At 45.5% G+C, this 12873-nt stretch overlaps 1 protein-coding gene across 1 annotated transcript in view; it reads left to right on the top strand.

Annotated features, from left to right (window-relative positions):
* The window catches only part of LOC115125607 (dual specificity protein kinase CLK2-like), a 45493-nt gene that overhangs the window by 19317 nt on the left and 13303 nt on the right, over nucleotides 1-12873 (top strand). The gene's annotated exons all lie outside the window — the stretch shown is intronic.

A 12873-nucleotide genomic window follows, 5' to 3' on the forward strand; every position in this document is an offset into this window, starting at 1 on the left:
ACGATACGTCACAGACCACATTAAACCTCTATGGGTAAGTTACCCCTGAGATAAAGACACTCTAACCTGAGACTAGACTGGAACGATAACTCCAAGGCAGGACGATACGTCACAGACCACATTAAACCTCTATGGGTAAGTTACCCCTGAGATAAAGACACTCTAACCTGAGACTAGACTGGAACGATAACTCCAAGGCAGGACGATACGTCACAGACCACATTAAACCTCTATGGGTAAGTTACCCCTGAGATAAAGACACTCTAACCTGAGACTAGACTGGAACGATAACTCCAAGGCAGGACGATACGTCACAGACCACATTAAACCTCTATGGGTAAGTTACCCCTGAGATAAAGACACTCTAACCTGAGACTAGACTGGTACGATAACTCCAAGGCAGGACGATACGTCACAGACCACATTAAACCTCTATGGGTAAGTTACCCCTGAGATAAAGACACTCTAACCTGAGACTAGACTGGTACGATAACTCCAAGGCAGGACGATACGTCACAGACCACATTAAACCTCTATGGGTAAGTTACCCCTGAGATAAAGACACTCTAACCTGAGACTAGACTGGAACGATAACTCCAAGGCAGGACGATACGTCACAGACCACATTAAACCTCTATGGGTAAGTTACCCCTGAGATAAAGACACTCTAACCTGAGACTAGACTGGTACGATAACTCCAAGGCAGGACGATACGTCACAGACCACATTAAACCTCTATGGGTAAGTTACCCCTGAGATAAAGACACTCTAACCTGAGACTAGACTGGAACGATAACTCCAAGGCAGGACGATACGTCACAGACCACATTAAACCTCTATGGGTAAGTTACCCCTGAGATAAAGACACTCTAACCTGAGACTAGACTGGAACGATAACTCCAAGGCAGGACGATACGTCAGAGACCACATTAAACCTCTATGGGTAAGTTACCCCTGAGATAAAGACACTCTAACCTGAGACTAGACTGGAACGATAACTCCAAGGCAGGACGATACGTCACAGACCACATTAAACCTCTATGGGTAAGTTACCCCTGAGATAAAGACACTCTAACCTGAGACTAGACTGGTACGATAACTCCAAGGCAGGACGATACGTCACAGACCACATTAAACCTCTATGGGTAAGTTACCCCTGAGATAAAGACACTCTAACCTGAGACTAGACTGGTACGATAACTCCAAGGCAGGACGATACGTCACAGACCACATTAAACCTCTATGGGTAAGTTACCCCTGAGATAAAGACACTCTAACCTGAGACTAGACTGGAACGATAACTCCAAGGCAGGACGATACGTCAGAGACCACATTAAACCTCTATGGGTAAGTTACCCCTGAGATAAAGACACTCTAACCTGAGACTAGACTGGTACGATAACTCCAAGGCAGGACGATACGTCACAGACCACATTAAACCTCTATGGGTAAGTTACCCCTGAGATAAAGACACTCTAACCTGAGACTAGACTGGTACGATAACTCCAAGGCAGGACGATACGTCACAGACCACATTAAACCTCTATGGGTAAGTTACCCCTGAGATAAAGACACTCTAACCTGAGACTAGACTGGTACGATAACTCCAAGGCAGGACGATACGTCACAGACCACATTAAACCTCTATGGGTAAGTTACCCCTGAGATAAAGACACTCTAACCTGAGACTAGACTGGAACGATAACTCCAAGGCAGGACGATACGTCACAGACCACATTAAACCTCTATGGGTAAGTTACCCCTGAGATAAAGACACTCTAACCTGAGACTAGACTGGAACGATAACTCCAAGGCAGGACGATACGTCACAGACCACATTAAACCTCTATGGGTAAGTTACCCCTGAGATAAAGACACTCTAACCTGAGACTAGACTGGTACGATAACTCCAAGGCAGGACGATACGTCACAGACCACATTAAACCTCTATGGGTAAGTTACCCCTGAGATAAAGACACTCTAACCTGAGACTAGACTGGAACGATAACTCCAAGGCAGGACGATACGTCACAGACCACATTAAACCTCTATGGGTAAGTTACCCCTGAGATAAAGACACTCTAACCTGAGACTAGACTGGAACGATAACTCCAAGGCAGGACGATACGTCACAGACCACATTAAACCTCTATGGGTAAGTTACCCCTGAGATAAAGACACTCTAACCTGAGACTAGACTGGTACGATAACTCCAAGGCAGGACGATACGTCACAGACCACATTAAACCTCTATGGGTAAGTTACCCCTGAGATAAAGACACTCTAACCTGAGACTAGACTGGAACGATAACTCCAAGGCAGGACGATACGTCACAGACCACATTAAACCTCTATGGGTAAGTTACCCCTGAGATAAAGACACTCTAACCTGAGACTAGACTGGTACGATAACTCCAAGGCAGGACGATACGTCACAGACCACATTAAACCTCTATGGGTAAGTTACCCCTGAGATAAAGACACTCTAACCTGAGACTAGACTGGTACGATAACTCCAAGGCAGGACGATACGTCACAGACCACATTAAACCTCTATGGGTAAGTTACCCCTGAGATAAAGACACTCTAACCTGAGACTAGACTGGAACGATAACTCCAAGGCAGGACGATACGTCACAGACCACATTAAACCTCTATGGGTAAGTTACCCCTGAGATAAAGACACTCTAACCTGAGACTAGACTGGAACGATAACTCCAAGGCAGGACGATACGTCACAGACCACATTAAACCTCTATGGGTAAGTTACCCCTGAGATAAAGACACTCTAACCTGAGACTAGACTGGAACGATAACTCCAAGGCAGGACGATACGTCACAGACCACATTAAACCTCTATGGGTAAGTTACCCCTGAGATAAAGACACTCTAACCTGAGACTAGACTGGTACGATAACTCCAAGGCAGGACGATACGTCACAGACCACATTAAACCTCTATGGGTAAGTTACCCCTGAGATAAAGACACTCTAACCTGAGACTAGACTGGAACGATAACTCCAAGGCAGGACGATACGTCACAGACCACATTAAACCTCTATGGGTAAGTTACCCCTGAGATAAAGACACTCTAACCTGAGACTAGACTGGAACGATAACTCCAAGGCAGGACGATACGTCACAGACCACATTAAACCTCTATGGGTAAGTTACCCCTGAGATAAAGACACTCTAACCTGAGACTAGACTGGAACGATAACTCCAAGGCAGGACGATACGTCACAGACCACATTAAACCTCTATGGGTAAGTTACCCCTGAGATAAAGACACTCTAACCTGAGACTAGACTGGAACGATAACTCCAAGGCAGGACGATACGTCACAGACCACATTAAACCTCTATGGGTAAGTTACCCCTGAGATAAAGACACTCTAACCTGAGACTAGACTGGTACGATAACTCCAAGGCAGGACGATACGTCACAGACCACATTAAACCTCTATGGGTAAGTTACCCCTGAGATAAAGACACTCTAACCTGAGACTAGACTGGAACGATAACTCCAAGGCAGGACGATACGTCACAGACCACATTAAACCTCTATGGGTAAGTTACCCCTGAGATAAAGACACTCTAACCTGAGACTAGACTGGAACGATAACTCCAAGGCAGGACGATACGTCACAGACCACATTAAACCTCTATGGGTAAGTTACCCCTGAGATAAAGACACTCTAACCTGAGACTAGACTGGTACGATAACTCCAAGGCAGGACGATACGTCACAGACCACATTAAACCTCTATGGGTAAGTTACCCCTGAGATAAAGACACTCTAACCTGAGACTAGACTGGAACGATAACTCCAAGGCAGGACGATACGTCACAGACCACATTAAACCTCTATGGGTAAGTTACCCCTGAGATAAAGACACTCTAACCTGAGACTAGACTGGAACGATAACTCCAAGGCAGGACGATACGTCACAGACCACATTAAACCTCTATGGGTAAGTTACCCCTGAGATAAAGACACTCTAACCTGAGACTAGACTGGTACGATAACTCCAAGGCAGGACGATACGTCACAGACCACATTAAACCTCTATGGGTAAGTTACCCCTGAGATAAAGACACTCTAACCTGAGACTAGACTGGTACGATAACTCCAAGGCAGGACGATACGTCACAGACCACATTAAACCTCTATGGGTAAGTTACCCCTGAGAAAAAGACACTCTAACCTGAGACTAGACTGGTACGATAACTCCAAGGCAGGACGATACGTCACAGACCACATTAAACCTCTATGGGTAAGTTACCCCTGAGATAAAGACACTCTAACCTGAGACTAGACTGGTACGATAACTCCAAGGCAGGACGATACGTCACAGACCATATTAAACCTCTATGGGTAAGTTACCCCTGAGATAAAGACACTCTAACCTGAGACTAGACTGGTACGATAACTCCAAGGCAGGACGATACGTCACAGACCACATTAAACCTCTATGGGTAAGTTACCCCTGAGATAAAGACACTCTAACCTGAGACTAGACTGGTACGATAACTCCAAGGCAGGACGATACGTCACAGACCACATTAAACCTCTATGGGTAAGTTACCCCTGAGATAAAGACACTCTAACCTGAGACTAGACTGGAACGATAACTCCAAGGCAGGACGATACGTCACAGACCACATTAAACCTCTATGGGTAAGTTACCCCTGAGATAAAGACACTAAAGACACTCTAACCTGAGACTAGACTGGAACGATAACTCCAAGGCAGGACGATACGTCACAGACCACATTAAACCTCTATGGGTAAGTTACCCCTGAGATAAAGACACTCTAACCTGAGACTAGACTGGTACGATAACTCCAAGGCAGGACGATACGTCACAGACCACATTAAACCTCTATGGGTAAGTTACCCCTGAGATAAAGACACTCTAACCTGAGACTAGACTGGTACGATAACTCCAAGGCAGGACGATACGTCACAGACCACATTAAACCTCTATGGGTAAGTTACCCCTGAGATAAAGACACTCTAACCTGAGACTAGACTGGAACGATAACTCCAAGGCAGGACGATACGTCACAGACCACATTAAACCTCTATGGGTAAGTTACCCCTGAGATAAAGACACTCTAACCTGAGACTAGACTGGAACGATAACTCCAAGGCAGGACGATACGTCACAGACCACATTAAACCTCTATGGGTAAGTTACCCCTGAGATAAAGACACTCTAACCTGAGACTAGACTGGTACGATAACTCCAAGGCAGGACGATACGTCACAGACCACATTAAACCTCTATGGGTAAGTTACCCCTGAGATAAAGACACTCTAACCTGAGACTAGACTGGAACGATAACTCCAAGGCAGGACGATACGTCACAGACCACATTAAACCTCTATGGGTAAGTTACCCCTGAGATAAAGACACTCTAACCTGAGACTAGACTGGAACGATAACTCCAAGGCAGGACGATACGTCACAGACCACATTAAACCTCTATGGGTAAGTTACCCCTGAGATAAAGACACTCTAACCTGAGACTAGACTGGAACGATAACTCCAAGGCAGGACGATACGTCACAGACCACATTAAACCTCTATGGGTAAGTTACCCCTGAGATAAAGACACTCTAACCTGAGACTAGACTGGTACGATAACTCCAAGGCAGGACGATACGTCACAGACCACATTAAACCTCTATGGGTAAGTTACCCCTGAGATACCCCTGAGATAAAGACACTCTAACCTGAGACTAGACTGGTACGATAACTCCAAGGCAGGACGATACGTCACAGACCACATTAAACCTCTATGGGTAAGTTACCCCTGAGATAAAGACACTCTAACCTGAGACTAGACTGGAACGATAACTCCAAGGCAGGACGATACGTCACAGACCACATTAAACCTCTATGGGTAAGTTACCCCTGAGATAAAGACACTCTAACCTGAGACTAGACTGGAACGATAACTCCAAGGCAGGACGATACGTCACAGACCACATTAAACCTCTATGGGTAAGTTACCCCTGAGATAAAGACACTCTAACCTGAGACTAGACTGGTACGATAACTCCAAGGCAGGACGATACGTCACAGACCACATTAAACCTCTATGGGTAAGTTACCCCTGAGATAAAGACACTCTAACCTGAGACTAGACTGGAACGATAACTCCAAGGCAGGACGATACGTCACAGACCACATTAAACCTCTATGGGTAAGTTACCCCTGAGATAAAGACACTCTAACCTGAGACTAGACTGGTACGATAACTCCAAGGCAGGACGATACGTCACAGACCACATTAAACCTCTATGGGTAAGTTACCCCTGAGATAAAGACACTCTAACCTGAGACTAGACTGGAACGATAACTCCAAGGCAGGACGATACGTCACAGACCACATTAAACCTCTATGGGTAAGTTACCCCTGAGATAAAGACACTCTAACCTGAGACTAGACTGGTACGATAACTCCAAGGCAGGACGATACGTCACAGACCACATTAAACCTCTATGGGTAAGTTACCCCTGAGATAAAGACACTCTAACCTGAGACTAGACTGGAACGATAACTCCAAGGCAGGACGATACGTCAGAGACCACATTAAACCTCTATGGGTAAGTTACCCCTGAGATAAAGACACTCTAACCTGAGACTAGACTGGAACGATAACTCCAAGGCAGGACGATACGTCACAGACCACATTAAACCTCTATGGGTAAGTTACCCCTGAGATAAAGACACTCTAACCTGAGACTAGACTGGTACGATAACTCCAAGGCAGGACGATACGTCACAGACCACATTAAACCTCTATGGGTAAGTTACCCCTGAGATAAAGACACTCTAACCTGAGACTAGACTGGTACGATAACTCCAAGGCAGGACGATACGTCACAGACCACATTAAACCTCTATGGGTAAGTTACCCCTGAGATAAAGACACTCTAACCTGAGACTAGACTGGAACGATAACTCCAAGGCAGGACGATACGTCAGAGACCACATTAAACCTCTATGGGTAAGTTACCCCTGAGATAAAGACACTCTAACCTGAGACTAGACTGGTACGATAACTCCAAGGCAGGACGATACGTCACAGACCACATTAAACCTCTATGGGTAAGTTACCCCTGAGATAAAGACACTCTAACCTGAGACTAGACTGGTACGATAACTCCAAGGCAGGACGATACGTCACAGACCACATTAAACCTCTATGGGTAAGTTACCCCTGAGATAAAGACACTCTAACCTGAGACTAGACTGGTACGATAACTCCAAGGCAGGACGATACGTCACAGACCACATTAAACCTCTATGGGTAAGTTACCCCTGAGATAAAGACACTCTAACCTGAGACTAGACTGGAACGATAACTCCAAGGCAGGACGATACGTCACAGACCACATTAAACCTCTATGGGTAAGTTACCCCTGAGATAAAGACACTCTAACCTGAGACTAGACTGGAACGATAACTCCAAGGCAGGACGATACGTCACAGACCACATTAAACCTCTATGGGTAAGTTACCCCTGAGATAAAGACACTCTAACCTGAGACTAGACTGGTACGATAACTCCAAGGCAGGACGATACGTCACAGACCACATTAAACCTCTATGGGTAAGTTACCCCTGAGATAAAGACACTCTAACCTGAGACTAGACTGGTACGATAACTCCAAGGCAGGACGATACGTCACAGACCACATTAAACCTCTATGGGTAAGTTACCCCTGAGATAAAGACACTCTAACCTGAGACTAGACTGGTACGATAACTCCAAGGCAGGACGATACGTCACAGACCACATTAAACCTCTATGGGTAAGTTACCCCTGAGATAAAGACACTCTAACCTGAGACTAGACTGGTACGATAACTCCAAGGCAGGACGATACGTCACAGACCACATTAAACCTCTATGGGTAAGTTACCCCTGAGATAAAGACACTCTAACCTGAGACTAGACTGGAACGATAACTCCAAGGCAGGACGATACGTCACAGACCACATTAAACCTCTATGGGTAAGTTACCCCTGAGATAAAGACACTCTAACCTGAGACTAGACTGGTACGATAACTCCAAGGCAGGACGATACGTCACAGACCACATTAAACCTCTATGGGTAAGTTACCCCTGAGATAAAGACACTCTAACCTGAGACTAGACTGGAACGATAACTCCAAGGCAGGACGATACGTCACAGACCACATTAAACCTCTATGGGTAAGTTACCCCTGAGATAAAGACACTCTAACCTGAGACTAGACTGGTACGATAACTCCAAGGCAGGACGATACGTCACAGACCACATTAAACCTCTATGGGTAAGTTACCCCTGAGATAAAGACACTCTAACCTGAGACTAGACTGGAACGATAACTCCAAGGCAGGACGATACGTCACAGACCACATTAAACCTCTATGGGTAAGTTACCCCTGAGATAAAGACACTCTAACCTGAGACTAGACTGGAACGATAACTCCAAGGCAGGACGATACGTCACAGACCACATTAAACCTCTATGGGTAAGTTACCCCTGAGATAAAGACACTCTAACCTGAGACTAGACTGGTACGATAACTCCAAGGCAGGACGATACGTCACAGACCACATTAAACCTCTATGGGTAAGTTACCCCTGAGATAAAGACACTCTAACCTGAGACTAGACTGGAACGATAACTCCAAGGCAGGACGATACGTCACAGACCACATTAAACCTCTATGGGTAAGTTACCCCTGAGATAAAGACACTCTAACCTGAGACTAGACTGGTACGATAACTCCAAGGCAGGACGATACGTCACAGACCACATTAAACCTCTATGGGTAAGTTACCCCTGAGATAAAGACACTCTAACCTGAGACTAGACTGGACGATAACTCCAAGGCAGGACGATACGTCACAGACCACATTAAACCTCTATGGGTAAGTTACCCCTGAGATAAAGACACTCTAACCTGAGACTAGACTGGTACGATAACTCCAAGGCAGGACGATACGTCACAGACCACATTAAACCTCTATGGGTAAGTTACCCCTGAGATAAAGACACTCTAACCTGAGACTAGACTGGAACGATAACTCCAAGGCAGGACGATACGTCACAGACCACATTAAACCTCTATGGGTAAGTTACCCCTGAGATAAAGACACTCTAACCTGAGACTAGACTGGAACGATAACTCCAAGGCAGGACGATACGTCACAGACCACATTAAACCTCTATGGGTAAGTTACCCCTGAGATAAAGACACTCTAACCTGAGACTAGACTGGAACGATAACTCCAAGGCAGGACGATACGTCACAGACCACATTAAACCTCTATGGGTAAGTTACCCCTGAGATAAAGACACTCTAACCTGAGACTAGACTGGTACGATAACTCCAAGGCAGGACGATACGTCACAGACCACATTAAACCTCTATGGGTAAGTTACCCCTGAGATAAAGACACTCTAACCTGAGACTAGACTGGTACGATAACTCCAAGGCAGGACGATACGTCACAGACCACATTAAACCTCTATGGGTAAGTTACCCCTGAGATAAAGACACTCTAACCTGAGACTAGACTGGAACGATAACTCCAAGGCAGGACGATACGTCACAGACCACATTAAACCTCTATGGGTAAGTTACCCCTGAGATAAAGACACTCTAACCTGAGACTAGACTGGAACGATAACTCCAAGGCAGGACGATACGTCACAGACCACATTAAACCTCTATGGGTAAGTTACCCCTGAGATAAAGACACTCTAACCTGAGACTAGACTGGTACGATAACTCCAAGGCAGGACGATACGTCACAGACCACATTAAACCTCTATGGGTAAGTTACCCCTGAGATAAAGACACTCTAACCTGAGACTAGACTGGTACGATAACTCCAAGGCAGGACGATACGTCACAGACCACATTAAACCTCTATGGGTAAGTTACCCCTGAGATAAAGACACTCTAACCTGAGACTAGACTGGAACGATAACTCCAAGGCAGGACGATACGTCACAGACCACATTAAACCTCTATGGGTAAGTTACCCCTGAGATAAAGACACTCTAACCTGAGACTAGACTGGTACGATAACTCCAAGGCAGGACGATACGTCACAGACCACATTAAACCTCTATGGGTAAGTTACCCCTGAGATAAAGACACTCTAACCTGAGACTAGACTGGAACGATAACTCCAAGGCAGGACGATACGTCACAGACCACATTAAACCTCTATGGGTAAGTTACCCCTGAGATAAAGACACTCTAACCTGAGACTAGACTGGTACGATAACTCCAAGGCAGGACGATACGTCACAGACCACATTAAACCTCTATGGGTAAGTTACCCCTGAGATAAAGACACTCTAACCTGAGACTAGACTGGTACGATAACTCCAAGGCAGGACGATACGTCACAGACCACATTAAACCTCTATGGGTAAGTTACCCCTGAGATAAAGACACTCTAACCTGAGACTAGACTGGTACGATAACTCCAAGGCAGGACGATACGTCACAGACCACATTAAACCTCTATGGGTAAGTTACCCCTGAGATAAAGACACTCTAACCTGAGACTAGACTGGTACGATAACTCCAAGGCAGGACGATACGTCACAGACCACATTAAACCTCTATGGGTAAGTTACCCCTGAGATAAAGACACTCTAACCTGAGACTAGACTGGAACGATAACTCCAAGGCAGGACGATACGTCACAGACCACATTAAACCTCTATGGGTAAGTTACCCCTGAGATAAAGACACTCTAACCTGAGACTAGACTGGTACGATAACTCCAAGGCAGGACGATACGTCACAGACCACATTAAACCTCTATGGGTAAGTTACCCCTGAGATAAAGACACTCTAACCTGAGACTAGACTGGAACGATAACTCCAAGGCAGGACGATACGTCACAGACCACATTAAACCTCTATGGGTAAGTTACCCCTGAGATAAAGACACTCTAACCTGAGACTAGACTGGACGATAACTCCAAGGCAGGACGATACGTCACAGACCACATTAAACCTCTATGGGTAAGTTACCCCTGAGATAAAGACACTCTAACCTGAGACTAGACTGGTACGATAACTCCAAGGCAGGACGATACGTCACAGACCACATTAAACCTCTATGGGTAAGTTACCCCTGAGATAAAGACACTCTAACCTGAGACTAGACTGGAACGATAACTCCAAGGCAGGACGATACGTCACAGACCACATTAAACCTCTATGGGTAAGTTACCCCTGAGATAAAGACACTCTAACCTGAGACTAGACTGGTACGATAACTCCAAGGCAGGACGATACGTCACAGACCACATTAAACCTCTATGGGTAAGTTACCCCTGAGATAAAGACACTCTAACCTGAGACTAGACTGGAACGATAACTCCAAGGCAGGACGATACGTCACAGACCACATTAAACCTCTATGGGTAAGTTACCCCTGAGATAAAGACACTCTAACCTGAGACTAGACTGGAACGATAACTCCAAGGCAGGACGATACGTCACAGACCACATTAAACCTCTATGGGTAAGTTACCCCTGAGATAAAGACACTCTAACCTGAGACTAGACTGGTACGATAACTCCAAGGCAGGACGATACGTCACAGACCACATTAAACCTCTATGGGTAAGTTACCCCTGAGATAAAGACACTCTAACCTGAGACTAGACTGGTACGATAACTCCAAGGCAGGACGATACGTCACAGACCACATTAAACCTCTATGGGTAAGTTACCCCTGAGATAAAGACACTCTAACCTGAGACTAGACTGGTACGATAACTCCAAGGCAGGACGATACGTCACAGACCACATTAAACCTCTATGGGTAAGTTACCCCTGAGATAAAGACACTCTAACCTGAGACTAGACTGGTACGATAACTCCAAGGCAGGACGATACGTCACAGACCACATTAAACCTCTATGGGTAAGTTACCCCTGAGATAAAGACACTCTAACCTGAGACTAGACTGGAACGATAACTCCAAGGCAGGACGATCGTCACAGACCACATTAAACCTCTATGGGTAAGTTACCCCTGAGATAAAGACACTCTAACCTGAGACTAGACTGGAACGATAACTCCAAGGCAGGACGATACGTCACAGACCACATTAAACCTCTATGGGTAAGTTACCCCTGAGATAAAGACACTCTAACCTGAGACTAGACTGGTACGATAACTCCAAGGCAGGACGATACGTCACAGACCACATTAAACCTCTATGGGTAAGTTACCCCTGAGGTAAAGACACTCTAACCTGAGACTAGACTGGAACGATAACTCCAAGGCAGGACGATACGTCACAGACCACATTAAACCTCTATGGGTAAGTTACCCCTGAGATAAAGACACTCTAACCTGAGACTAGACTGGTACGATAACTCCAAGGCAGGACGATACGTCACAGACCACATTAAACCTCTATGGGTAAGTTACCCCTGAGATAAAGACACTCTAACCTGAGACTAGACTGGTACGATAACTCCAAGGCAGGACGATACGTCACAGACCACATTAAACCTCTATGGGTAAGTTACCCCTGAGATAAAGACACTCTAACCTGAGACTAGACTGGAACGATAACTCCAAGGCAGGACGATACGTCACAGACCACATTAAACCTCTATGGGTAAGTTACCCCTGAGATAAAGACACTCTAACCTGAGACTAGACTGGAACGATAACTCCAAGGCAGGACGATACGTCAGAGACCACATTAAACCTCTATGGGTAAGTTACCCCTGAGGTAAAGACAATCTAACCTGAGACTAGACTGGAACGATAACTCCAAGGCAGGATGATACGTCACATACCACATTAAACCTC

The sequence above is a fragment of the Oncorhynchus nerka genome, linkage group LG3, assembly GCF_034236695.1.
Source record: "Oncorhynchus nerka isolate Pitt River linkage group LG3, Oner_Uvic_2.0, whole genome shotgun sequence".
Taxonomy (NCBI): domain Eukaryota; kingdom Metazoa; phylum Chordata; class Actinopteri; order Salmoniformes; family Salmonidae; genus Oncorhynchus; species Oncorhynchus nerka.